Here is a 13551-nt window from a genome sequence, read left to right on the forward strand (position 1 = left end):
AAAATTAGTAATTATGTGAATAAGCAGTCTTCAGTGTAATTTCAGTTCAATGCGGATATGACCGATGTCAGCAGAAATTATTCTTCTGTAAACTTTAATCACTTATAAAACATAAAAACAAGAATAGTGTAAAATATTCATTAATGAATGGAATACTAAAGGCACTCAAAAACACATAGCCACCAAAGTGGCTTCAGAAGCACATAAATAGGTCCCGAAGACCAACTTAAATGGCGAGGGTAATGTCCCACAGGTTCCTCGCCACCCTGCTTCAGGTCTGGATCCTGGCAGGAAGTGTAATTCTCCCTGGTGTGTTCCCAAGAAAAAAATTCAAGAGCTCACTGTGCCATTGGTTTCATCTGATATAGACTTTGTCAAGGAGAGCTTGTACAATGGAGTCCCAAAAAAGTCCCGCCATATAAAGGGTTCCCATCAGCCTCAATTTGCTGCCAGTTGTGTTCTATTGGCTTTAACTAGCACCCCACCCACCAGAAACATGGCCGCTGGGATCCTTACTGGCAACAATTTCTGATCACGAAGATATTCGGTTATCGAAAATACCATAATCGGTGCCCGAATTCAAGATCATCTGCCAGATGGCCCAAGTTCTAGTGAAGGGGGTCTAGTGATTTCCTGTTTGGAAGTTATTTCACATGTTCGATACCCTGAACAAATGGCTTCCGGCAACTCAAATGTTGAGGCCTTAGGAATTTTAAGTCAATGTTCATGTCTGCTATTGTCCAGTTACCTAAATCAGCATAACATAGACCAAATAATAACTATAAGACAACCCATCTCAGTAACTTTAGTAAATATATATATATATGAAAATGAAAAACTTTTGTTTGAAACTATCCTTATTTAAAATATATATATATATATATATATTATACCATACTTATATGATAGCCCAGTGGGCCAATGCCTCATCCACAGAATCTGTTCAACATCTGGGGCCACAGGTTCAATTCCCAGCAAGGCTGACCCAGCTCCTAAACCTGGAATGTCCAAATGCACTTTTCCAAGTCACACACTCTGTTGATATGATTATATTAAAGACATTCAAAGCTCAGATAAAGGAAGCAAAAAAGGAAAAATGTATTAATAAGTTATACCAATTCACCTAATAAATTACATTAAAGCAATGATATATATTGGGCAGGGACAGGTTTCCCCCTCCTTCATATCCTTTTAAGACCCCAGCACAAGCTTTGTTTTAATTTTTAACAAATTTGATTTTCGGCTATATTACTATGCTGCCCAAGGGCGGCCATGATGTTACCCCTCTATGGTATGCTGCGACAGCCATTTTGGGACTCTCTCAAAGACCCAAATTCATTTTACTATTCTCTTTTTAACCTGTATTAAAAAATACTTGTTTTAAACATATTTTAATACTATACAATAGGATTTTCATACTCTTTTTTTTTTTCTTTCTATTATAATGTGCTTTATTTCTATTTTTTCATGTTAATTAATTTCTGGGTCTCATGACTGATAATATTATCTAAACTTTTTTTTTTTAAGCTATTTAAACAGTGAAGGTCTATAGCACTGTAACACTTTGAAAAAGCCTCTGTATAGGTGAAACACGTTTTATGTTACACTTTTGGTTTTATTATTCTGTTTACTAATAAAACTATAATATAAAAAAAGCAAAGTGAGGAAATCCTTATCTAGGAAATTCCTCTAGGGTACTGATGTATGAGAGGCTGAAGTAAAGCAACAGTTAAAACATAACGAGGAAAGTATCTATCATGTATATCCTTAATCCACAGAATATCATTGAAGTGGATAAACTAAAAGACTTATTATAATTGCCAAAAAAATTTAACTATATAAATAAGAAGTGCAAGCTGATATAGCGGTTAGCAAATAGAAAGATCTATCTTTGATCTTTCCACCCTTTGGTAAGTTGATCCAGCTTACTATTTTCCTTCCGTGCTGTCTTTATCTTGGTGTCTCCATGGTGGGCATTGCTTCTCTTTGAGGCTGATCTTGTAGTCAAGTAGCCGGAGGACAACTAATACTGTGGCATATATGAGCCTGTTCGTTTCTGTGATGGTGCAGGATGGGATTGTGGACAATGCTTCATTAACTGCAGCTAGTATGCTGGTGGTTACTTTCCAGTGATATTTCGTAATCTTGTCTTATTAATGACTGCTAGTTTTTCTTGGATAATTCCCTTATATCTGTTGCTATGCCATCGTGGGGTATGGATTCAGGTTGACAATTCTCTGCAGGTAAGAATGTGGGTATGGGAATTTCTTCCTCCTCATGGTGTATGGTTGATTTCTTCTGTAGTCCATTTATTTCCAAAAATAAAAAAAAAGTGTCATATCTTATATTCCCCTAGAGTTCTCTTGGGGGGGGGGGGGGGGAGGAGGGGGGGAGGAGTACCAAAATGTAAAAACCTATGGCACAGTGTGTATAACAAGTATTTGTTTACAAATGTTATGTGAATCAGATTACAGGTACAGCAATCATAAATCACTCTCAATATGTTTTCAAGTATTTTGCAAGATTAATTTCTATTCTTGCTGAGTGATATTGCACAAAACATTATATCTGGCAACACATTTTTTTATGTATCTGTTCAAACACCTGTAGTATGTTTACATCAACATAATACTCTACAGGATGTTTATTTTGGTGGATATTCAAAAGACCACAAAGAGCAAGATTGGAATTTTGCTATTAATGCCCAGTTTTAAGTGGATACTCTAGTATAAACAATATACAAGTATTGTGCAAAATAATGTTATATATCAGAGACAGTGAGGCTTGGTAATGATGTTTGTGAACATTTCCTATGATGCTACATTTCTGGTAGTACTAGGTATAAATTAGAGTTATGGATGGATGGGTGGATAGATAGATGGATGGATGGCTAGATCGATCGATAGATAGATAGATAGATATAAAAAAATATACAAACACATAGTGTCACATTTCTATGCATACTCTTATACTCACACAAATTCACATACAAACATAATCCCATTCATATACATATGCACATACATTTGATTTTTATTTCAATCTTTATGTACTTGATGACTAGTGGTTTGCTGGTGGGATCAGTCTGGCACTGGTTGCACAGCTTCTGCAGCTCTGTACTGAAGACAGAGCTGGGGTGATATTATATCCTGGCTTCCAGGGGGCGACAAGGGAGCTGTGCAGTCTGAGCAGCTCCCTGCGCCCACTCTGTATGCTGTTTAATTGAATAGCCAGAGCAGCCTATTAACTGGAGTGGCTATGCTACTAGATATACAGACAAATAGAATGATAGGAAGATGGTATTTTTTTTCTGCGATGTACAACTTCAATATATTTGTGTTGTAAGCTTGTCCTGAAGAGGAGATGCCATAACATCCAGTTTGTTGCCAACTCCTGTAGATTCCAACTTAAAAACATAGCCCGCATCTGCCCCTTTCTTACCAAAGAGCTTGTCCATGCGCTAGTAATTTCCTGCATGGATTATTGTAACCCTCTCCTGATTGGTCTCCCCAAAAGCTGTATTGCCCCGCTAAAGTCTGTAATGAATGCTGCAGCCAGACTGATTTTCCCCACTAGTCAGTCCTCTCATACCACATCCCTCTGTCAGTCCTTACATTGGCTTCCTGTATCCTAAAGGAGTCAATTCAAAGTGCTAACCCATACATATAAAGCACTGAACAAGTCTAGCCCCTCTTATATCTCTTCACAGATCCATAGGCATGCCCCTTCTCGGTCTCTCCCCTCTGCCCGTGACCACCTCCTGACCGCTGTTCGCACGCGTACGGCCAACTCACGCTTGCAGGACTTCTCTCGGGCAGCTCCCTTCCTATGGAATAGCCTGCCTACTGCCATCAGACTCTCCCCTAGTCTTCAATCATTTAAGAAGTGCCTTAAAACCCATCTCTTTAGGAAAGCTTATGGCCTCCCAGAGTAACCTCTACCTTACACACCAGTCGCTTGCTCTCTCCTATAGGGCAGCACTTTGCTCTCTCCTCCAGCTCTGCTTCACTCCCACCTTATTTGATTGATATTCCTGTCCTAATGTGTTTTATACCCCACCTCCTATAGACTGTAAGCTCATTTGAGCAGGGTCCTCTTCAACCTATTGTTCCTGTAAGTTTTCTTGTAATTGTCCTATTTATAGTTACATCCCCCCTCTCATAATATTGTAAAGCGCTACGGAATCTGTTGGCGCTATATAAATGGCAATAATAATAATAACATGATGATATTCATATATCCAGAGTTGCGCACGTGTGACGTTGTACGTAATGATGTTGGGACGCACATACAAGGATGCTAGAAAGCATACCGGAAGTAGACGGAGATGCTGAAAGGAATGCTGGGAAACAGATTCCAACTTTAATTTTTGGACAAGACAATAAGGGAGGAGGCTCAATGGAGCCAGTATGCACCAGGAAGAAGACTTTCAGAGTCAAAATGCATTGTACTACTGCTGGACTTTTAAATTCAGTTATTTGTGTTTTATGGTATTTTTATTTTTTTTAATCTTCTTATTAAAGTTGATTTTCCACCAACATCTCTGAAGATTCCTATATTATTTACGTACGCAAGGGAGCAGAACCATCCAAGGGAGAGTGGAGAACACAACCTCCCTGATATTACCAATGAGTAAAGCCAGAGCCTGCTATATAAGGCTCTGGAAGATGTGAGTGGGCCAATTATTCTCTCTAGTTCACATTTGTTAAGAGCATATTATGTTATGAGAGATTTGTGTCTTTTATTTTTGGGCAGATTTACTTTAATCCAATTGTCTCTAAAGTGCGGAGGATTTCCCATATATGTATATTTTATTCATTTTGTATTTTGTGTGGTAGGAGTTGCATTGTGTTTGTTGGACTTGCTCTGAAACAAGTTTGTTGTAAATCAATTACATATACTTTTGAGAGAACATGTCTGCAGTTCTGCTCTCAAGAGCATGGCAATATCTCAGCAATTTAGGGGTTCAGATAAGCAAACCAGATACTCCAAGTACCGTTTCTATTGATTTAATAAAGAAATTCTTAGCAAGCTGTAAAAAAACTAAAAAAAAAAAAAAAAAAAAAAAAAAAACTAACCATCACATGAAATAAAATGATCACCTTGTTTATCTTCCCCCTAAATAGGCTATTTGGATCTTCATCATGTTTAAGATAGAACATCTGCAAATGGTTATCTAAGTGTACAGGAAAAGATTGCAACAAATCGGAAAAATGTAAGAAACATCAAGATGTCAATTGGAGTTCTCTCTTCAGGAAGAATGTGGATTGACCTTGTGACATGACAAAGCATTTTAGAACAGATGGAAGGGAAAGTTTAACTTTCTATTACATTTAAACCTTTTACTTAGCATCACTCATAGACAGGAGCATACTTAAAAAAGATGAATTTTACAACATTATCCTCACGTCACTTTCCATTAAATATATTTTTTTAATGCCCAAGATTTATGGATTAGTCCATGAACAGTTATCAAGCGCTATGTACTCTGTCTGTTACATCTATTTGAAAATTAGCTTTTCAAATGGGACTTGCATTTTTGGTTCACCAAAAACAATCTATTCAAATTACGAATAGTTATTCAGAAATTATATCTAGTGCAGACCCGTGGTTAGTTTAGTGAATTATTGAAAACATTTTGTTTTGGCCAAACGACGTTGTCTGAAAAAATATTCAGGACGGCAGGAAAAAAGGCACATATTGGTGTGCTGCGATTCAAAACGAGATTCATTATTTCCTAAATGCCTAGCATAATGGCTAGACAATGTAAGGTATTTTTGCAATGCCAATTCTGAAATTAGAATGCTATATACACTGAACAGCCACAAGATTAAAATCACTGACAGGTGAAGTGAATAACATTGATTATAGTGTTACAATGACACTTATCAAATGGTGGGAAATATTAGACAGCAAGTGAACAGTCAGATCTTGAATTTCATGTGTTTAAAGTAGAAAAAAGGGACAAGCAAAAAATCTGAGTGACTTTGTCAGAGCATCTCAAAACCAGAAAGTCTTGTGGGGTGTTCCTGTTATACAGTTGTTAGTACCTACCAAAAATGGTGCAAGAAAGGACCACCGTGAACTGGCATCCGGGTCGTGGGTGCACCAGGCTCACTGATGCACGTGGGGAGTGAAGGCTAGTCTGTCTGGCCCAATCACATAGAAGAGCTACTGTAGCACAAATTGCTCTAAATACTTAATGCTGGCCATGATAGAAGGTCTCTGATCACACAGCGTATCACAGCTTGCAGAGAGCAATGGAATAAGGTTGCCTGGTCTGATGAAACATGGTTTAATTTAGATCATGGGGATAGTTGGGTGCATTTACCTGGGAAATAGATGGCAGCAGGATGCACTATGGAAAGAAGACAGATGCAGTGTTATGTTTTGGGCAGTATTCTGCTGGGAAATCTTGGGTCCAGGCATTCATGTGGATGTTACTTTGACATATATCACCTACTTAGAGATTGCTTCAGACATACCACCTACCCACCTCTTTCAGCAGGATAATACATCCTGCCACACTACAAAAAATGTTCAGGAACTGTTTGAGTAACACTTCAAGGTTCAAGGTGTTGCCTTTAAATTCCAACTTTGCAACTGTGTGATGTGCTGAAACAACAAAACCTATCCATGGAGACAGGGCCGGCCTTAGGCCATTAGGTGCCCTGTGCGAAACGTCTTCATGGTGCCCCCCCCAACCAAGTTGCCGGTATACAGTCACACACACAGGCACAGGCAGACAGTCAGACACGCTCAGTTGCAGGCAGGCAGTCAGACACGCTCAGTTACAGGCATGTAGGCACTCACGCATTCTGATAGGCACACACTCAATTAAAGGCAGATAGTCACACATACAGGCACAGGCACACACAATGGCACAGCTACAGCAACACACACAATTGGAGTCACACACAGTTACAGTCACACACAGGCAGAAAGTCACACACACAGGCAGACACACACACACAGACAGTCACACACACACACACACACACAGGCAGACAGTCACACAGACATACAGTAACACACACACAGGCAGACAGTCACACACACACAGGCAGACAGACACACACACAGGCAGACAGTCACACACACAGGAAGACAGTCACACACAGACACACACACAGGCAGGCAGACAGACAGACAGTCACACACACACACACACACAGGCAGACAGTCACACACACAGGGAGGCAGTCACACAGACAATCGCACACACACACACACACACAGGCAGGCAGACAGTCACACACACACAGGCAAGCAGTCACACACAGGCAGTAAGACAGTCAGTCACACACACAGGAAGCCAGACAGACACACACACACACAGGTAGGCAGTCACACAGACAGACAGTCACACAGGCAGTCACACACACACAGGCAGGTAGTCACACAGACAGACAGTCACACACACACAGGCAGGCAGACAGTCACACACACACACACACACACACACACACACACAGAGGCAAGCAGTCACACAAACAGACAGTCACACACATGCAGGTAGACAGTCACACACACACACACACACACACACACATAGGCAGAAAGTCACACAAACAGGCAAACAGTCACACACAGGCAGGCAGACAGTCACACAAACACACACAGAGGCAGGCAGTCACACAAACAGGCAGTCACACACAGGCAGGCAGACACACACACACACACAGAGGCAGGCAGTCACACAAACAGGCAAACAGTCACACACAGGCAGGCAGTCACACACACACACACACACACACACACAGACTTACCTCTTTCCATTATGGCCGGAAGGGAGAGTGGATGCAGTTCCTGTGCAGCAGTCACCAGGGGGCTTCTGGTATTTATTAGCTCGGCCTCCACCTCACAATAAGCCCCGCCCCAGCCGCTTGTTAAGCTCCACCCCCACTGCCTCAATTTTCTTTTTTTTTTATAGACCCGGGTGGAGAAAAATAATCCTCCACCCGGGTACCTGTTTTAGCTCCTCTGTCACCTGGCCATGTGCCCAACCTCTCAGCTTGCATGACTTAAATAATCTGCTGCTAATGTCTTGATGCCAGATAACACAGGTCACATTCAGAAACAGAACCTATTGTCTTTTAACAGAAATTTTGCCTGAGCCAAGCAGAGCCTCCATAGAATATGAACAGCATGAATGGGTTAATAATCAATACAGCAATACATTGTAATGACAACCGGCAGGTGTACTTAAGGGTTATTTCGTTGGCTGACTTTTTGAAAATCAAAAACAGACCACACATGGAGGAACTTAGAGTTTTTTTCCTTCATTAACATCATATGTAAATTAAAGTAGCCGATCCATGGAGGCCCCAACTCGCAACTTGAAGAAGTTAAAGGATATACTGCTAATGTATTTGTGCCAGATACCACAGGGCACATTCAGAGATCTTGTAGCACGACAGGGGCCCTACACAATATTAGGCAGCTGGTTTTAATCTGGTGGCTGATTGGAGTATCTAGATTTGAAAATATATGAATTTGATTGTAATCTTTTTCCTTTTGCCATCTTGTGTTAATGAAAAATTGGAAGCAGAAGACATTTTAAGTTTAAAAACATGAGATTTATCCAAATGTGAAGCTAAAGTCAATGGACAAGAGACCCAATGGCCCATTCCACTATGAAAAGAATAAAGCAATGACCGTCCTTCAATGTGAATAAAAAAATGCCATATCAGTTTCTCCCAACTCTGTTTGCACTGGTAGTAGACTTAGGCACACCACAAGACTCATCCAGGCAGTTTGAAACCAGTACAATAAAAGGCAATGAAAACATTACAAACAGTCTACCACCAGCACCTCATTTTAGAGATTTTTTATAAACTATTTGAATATTAAATCACTTTGTGTTAGCAGAGGTAGCGGACAAAGTCATACCTCAAGACTAAGCCTAAAAACTACAATGAAAGGTCTTATTAAGGCCATTAAGGCCATATGTCAGTTTGTCCCAGCAGAATTTCAGCAAAGAATAACTGATTTAGGAAATGATCAGATGAACCAATAGGGTGCAAAAGTGGCCAATAAGTGTTCTTCAAAATATATGCATAATATAAAATGATATGAATATATATTTTTAGTACACTGATATGAGCATTTTCCTACCATTAGGTTCATAGATAAGTGAGAAAAAGAAACCAATATATTGAAAATAAAAGGAGTCATAAAATATCTATATTTATATATTAGATATTTAAAAATATATAACACATAGAGAATTTTTTTTTTTTTTTTGCAGTGCACATATGAACATAAAAATACGTCACGCCACAACAGCGAATGACCAATAGCTGATTACTCAAATGGTGGAACATTGTAGGCAAGAATAAACAGGCACTATTTTATAATATAATGATAACATCACGGTAAACTGGCATATCGAGAGAGACATTTCTTAACGGTTCCTTGCGCTAAACATATTGTTTATGCACATAAATTGAGTGAAGGAATACATAAAGGATCAAGTTAAGCATACATGTTAAAACTAACGGTCCGATTGTAAGCTTGTGGACCACGAGGACCCTCCAAGTAAACATGAGAGTGAATTTGTTAAAAAAAAAAAAAAAAAAAGTGATGTTTGGTTTGCCGGGTCAATATTGGCACAACATCTGGGCAACAGGAGATACTCAAAGTCCCTCAAGGAAACTCTTATAAGTATCAGGCTAAACAGTGACACTGTCGGGCACAGTGAGTAATAGGTCATGAAAATAACTGAAGAGGGTGCTGAGACTAGTTAAGCAGAATTAAAACATACCCTTGGTGACTAAACTAGGTTTATGCCCAGCAGATCTCCCCCAGCTAGCTAGGGTCAGGTATAGGCATACATTGTAAAACGTCTCCCAAAGGTTGACATAGAAAAGGGGTATTTAGGGAGAGCCTCCTCAGCTTTTAAAAGTGTAATGAATGGCTTAGGACCATGCAAAGAAAGCTAAAGATAAGAAACTTTTCTGGGTAAGGTTAATAGTGTCAGTGGAGGTAATCTAAATATAGACCAGGCATCTCTCAGAGGTATGCAGCCTCCATGGGATTCCGTCTGCGTTGTTGTGAGTCCCTTTAGCCGATGCCCATGAGTGGGGGCTCAGCGACCCAGGAGTGCCAGAGGCTCGGGTGTCGTGGCCCTAGCTTGGGCTAGTGTGGCTGCCCGGGGCGGTGTAGGAGCGGGATAATTGCTGGCATACCTTGCTCCCCCGGGTTTGGCCCGCCCGCACGGAGTTAGGCAGAGTTCTTCAGCCCCGTTTTGCGCCGTTTGTGTCTTGCACCGTTGTATAGGCCTGTGCTGGGTCACGTCATATTGGTGGGATATGCTCGGAGCTGCTGCAGGAGCTCGGCGTGTTGGCAGTGGTGAAGATCTCTGCCTTGCAGCTCTGGGCATCCCTCTCTTGCGCCTGCTGGTATTGTCCCATGTGGGGAGTGATTGTGGTGCGCCATGAGGTGAGTTAGGGCTCTGTATTTTCCCCTTCTCTGAGTTCCCTTGCTTCCGTGGTAGAGAGGGGTTAGCCTGGTGTCCCAGCTGGACGTGAGGGGGTTCCAGACACCCGATTTTCATCTTGTCCGGTGTCGGTGCAGGGGGCTGGCTTTTGTTTTCCAGTCGCTTCCAGAATTGCCTGCATACGGCGACGAAATTTGCTTTAAAAGCCTTTGCCCAGTCGCTTACATTTTGTTGCTCCGCCAGAGCTGCGGTGCTGTCGGCCATCTTGGCTCTGCCTTGTGGCTCATGGTGCAAGCTGTGCCCTGGAGTGTCTTGGAGGTGAATGCTCTCTGTGTGCAGGTAGACCGGGATAACCCCCACCGGTCCAAGGTGGGGGGGACAGAGACCCATGTTTACAGAGTCTGCTTTGTGTGGCGACAGGAAAGCGGACGTTCCTCCCGCGCCTGCCATGTGGGTAGGCCTTCGACCTTTGCCGAGCGGGTTGTACTCGTAAAGTTGCTTGGGTGGTATCATATTGTTCCTCTCGGTGTCACCCCACGTTTGGTGACTCTTTTGTCATGTTTGATCTCAGTTTTGGCTGTGAGAATCTGCTTTATTCGTCTTTTGCTGCAGGAGCTGTTGAGGCTAGCGTCCTCTCAGCTCTGCGGTCAGGCCCCACCCCCCTATAGAGAATTTTTTTACTGCTCCGATTTTTTTCCCTCTGTTGCTTACTTTTCACTTGATTTGTGAACAAAATAGACATTAAGCAACTACCATAATTTTTCCCATCAATTATCACTTTTTATTTTTTTTATACCTGTGGAAAAATTCTGAATCAAGAATAAAAACAACATGCTTAGTCATTGCTTTTTTCATTCAGTTCATGGCTCTGCTACATTTTGGGTCGGAAATTGGGAACTCAAACAATCACCCAATTGGCCCAAATACAGACAAATTGCTGTTTGGTAGTTTTTTAATGAGGTGGATGAATAAGGGGATGACATGTCCCAAATTGGTATTACTGTGGCTCAAAGTTTCTGTTATGTCCCTAAATGAAAGAAAGAACTGCCAATAGCTGCTCTACTATTGTCCAATGCCCACATGTCAGTGTGGAGTCAATGCCAATGAAGTGGTCGGAAGATAGACAATGGATTGCCCTCTGCTGTTACAAAATTCTTTCCACCATGTCACCGTGTTTCATTTTTGGGGGGATACTTTTCTTTCAGGAATTGTACTAGAGGACTGGAGAAAAGCAGATGCGGTGCCTATATTTAAAAAGGGTTCAAAGCCTCAACTCGGAAACTACATAACTCTGAGCTTAACATCTGTGTTTAGGAAATTATTTGAAGGTCTGTTAAGGGATAATATTCAACAATTAATGTTGAACAATAATATCATTAGCAGGGATCAACATGGTTTTATAAAAAAACAAGTCATGCAAAACTAACTTAACTGCGTAAAATTACTATTAAAACTGAAATCAGTTGCTTTAGATCACATGTGCTCTTGGATAGAGCATTGGCTTAAAAAGTACAGAAAGTAGTTGCAAATGGAAAATGTTCAAACTGGACAATAATGGTAAGTGGAGCTCCTCAGGGGTCCACTTCTCTTCAGTTTATAAATGATCTTGCAGTTAGCATTGGATGTCATTTGTCTGTGTTTGCAGATGACACAAAACTAGGTAGGATAATACAGTCTGAACATTATATACTTCTCTATAGATAGATTTGGATATATTTTGGAATTGAGTAGGCAAGTGACGTGATATTTAACACAGATAAATGCCAAGTCAAGCATTTTGGAATAACCCACAAGCCACTTGTGCATTAAATGTGGTCAAGTTAGGGATGAAATTAAATTAAAAGTACTTGGGAAAAATTATAGATAACAACCTAGACAACAGAATGCAATGCAGTCTGCCATTGCAAAAGTTAGTACTGTGCTTTTGCATATAAAAATGGGTATTTATTCTCTTGATCAAAATATAATTTTGCCTCTTTGTAAATCAATGGAAAGACCTCACCTTGAATGTGTGGTGCCATCTTGGGCACCAGTTTAAAAAAAGGATAATGCAGAACTAGAAAAAGTGCAAAGGCAAGCTACAAAATTAGTAAGGGGGGTGGAAAACTGAAAAAAAGTGAAAAGTTAGAAAAACTGAATTTGTTTTCTTTAGAAAAAAGGAACATCAGAGGAGATATGATAGCACTATTCATATATTTACAGGGTCAGTACAAACCACTATGTGCTAACCTGTTCATTAGTAGGAATGTGTTTCAAGGTTGAACTTGATGGGCTTTGGTCTTTCTTCAACCTACACAACTATGAAAAATCTAGTTCCACAGTGTGCTGCTGCTCCTGCCTAAAGAGTTGGCTAACATTCACACTAAAATGGAAATGCACAGCAACCCTCTTGCAACAATCAAGTATGGCTGCCAGTAAGGTAGGTCTTCCTCCATTACCACCACCATACTAAAGTACTGAATACTATTATTATTATTATTATTGTCATTTATATAGCGCCAACAGATTCCGTAGTGCTTTACAATATTATGAGAGGGGGGATGTAGCTATAAATAGGACACTTACAAGAAAACTTACAGGAACAATAGGTTGAAGAGGACCCTGCTCAAACGAGCTTACAGTCTATAGGAGGTGGGGTATAAAGCACATTAGGACAGGAAATATCAATCAAATGAGGTGGGAGTGAAGCAGAGCTGGATGAGAGAGTAAAGTGCTGCCTTATAGGAGAGAGCAAGAGACGGGTGTGTAAGGTAGAGGTTACTCTGGGAGGCCATAAGATTTCCTAAAGAAATGGGTTTTAAGGCACTATCCACAGCACCTTCCCCTGCTCTGCCAAAGGGTGGTAGTAGTAGTATAGGAGGTACTGCTGCGTGCTACTAATGTTGTTGCTGATGTTGTTGCGTGTGCAGTAAGACTCCAATTGGCAGGGTGAAACCATTACAATTAAAAACATTTCAAAAGATTACAACCACCAGCAGCACTACCACAATTTAGAATATTTAAAAAGAAAAAAATAGACCTGTAACACTCAGTGTAGGCAGGGTAATCCAGATGTGGACTCCATGCTTATTATTCCTAGAGGGGAATCAGGTACATTCTGCTGACAGGGC

The sequence above is a fragment of the Pelobates fuscus genome, chromosome 4, assembly GCF_036172605.1.
Source record: "Pelobates fuscus isolate aPelFus1 chromosome 4, aPelFus1.pri, whole genome shotgun sequence".
Taxonomy (NCBI): domain Eukaryota; kingdom Metazoa; phylum Chordata; class Amphibia; order Anura; family Pelobatidae; genus Pelobates; species Pelobates fuscus.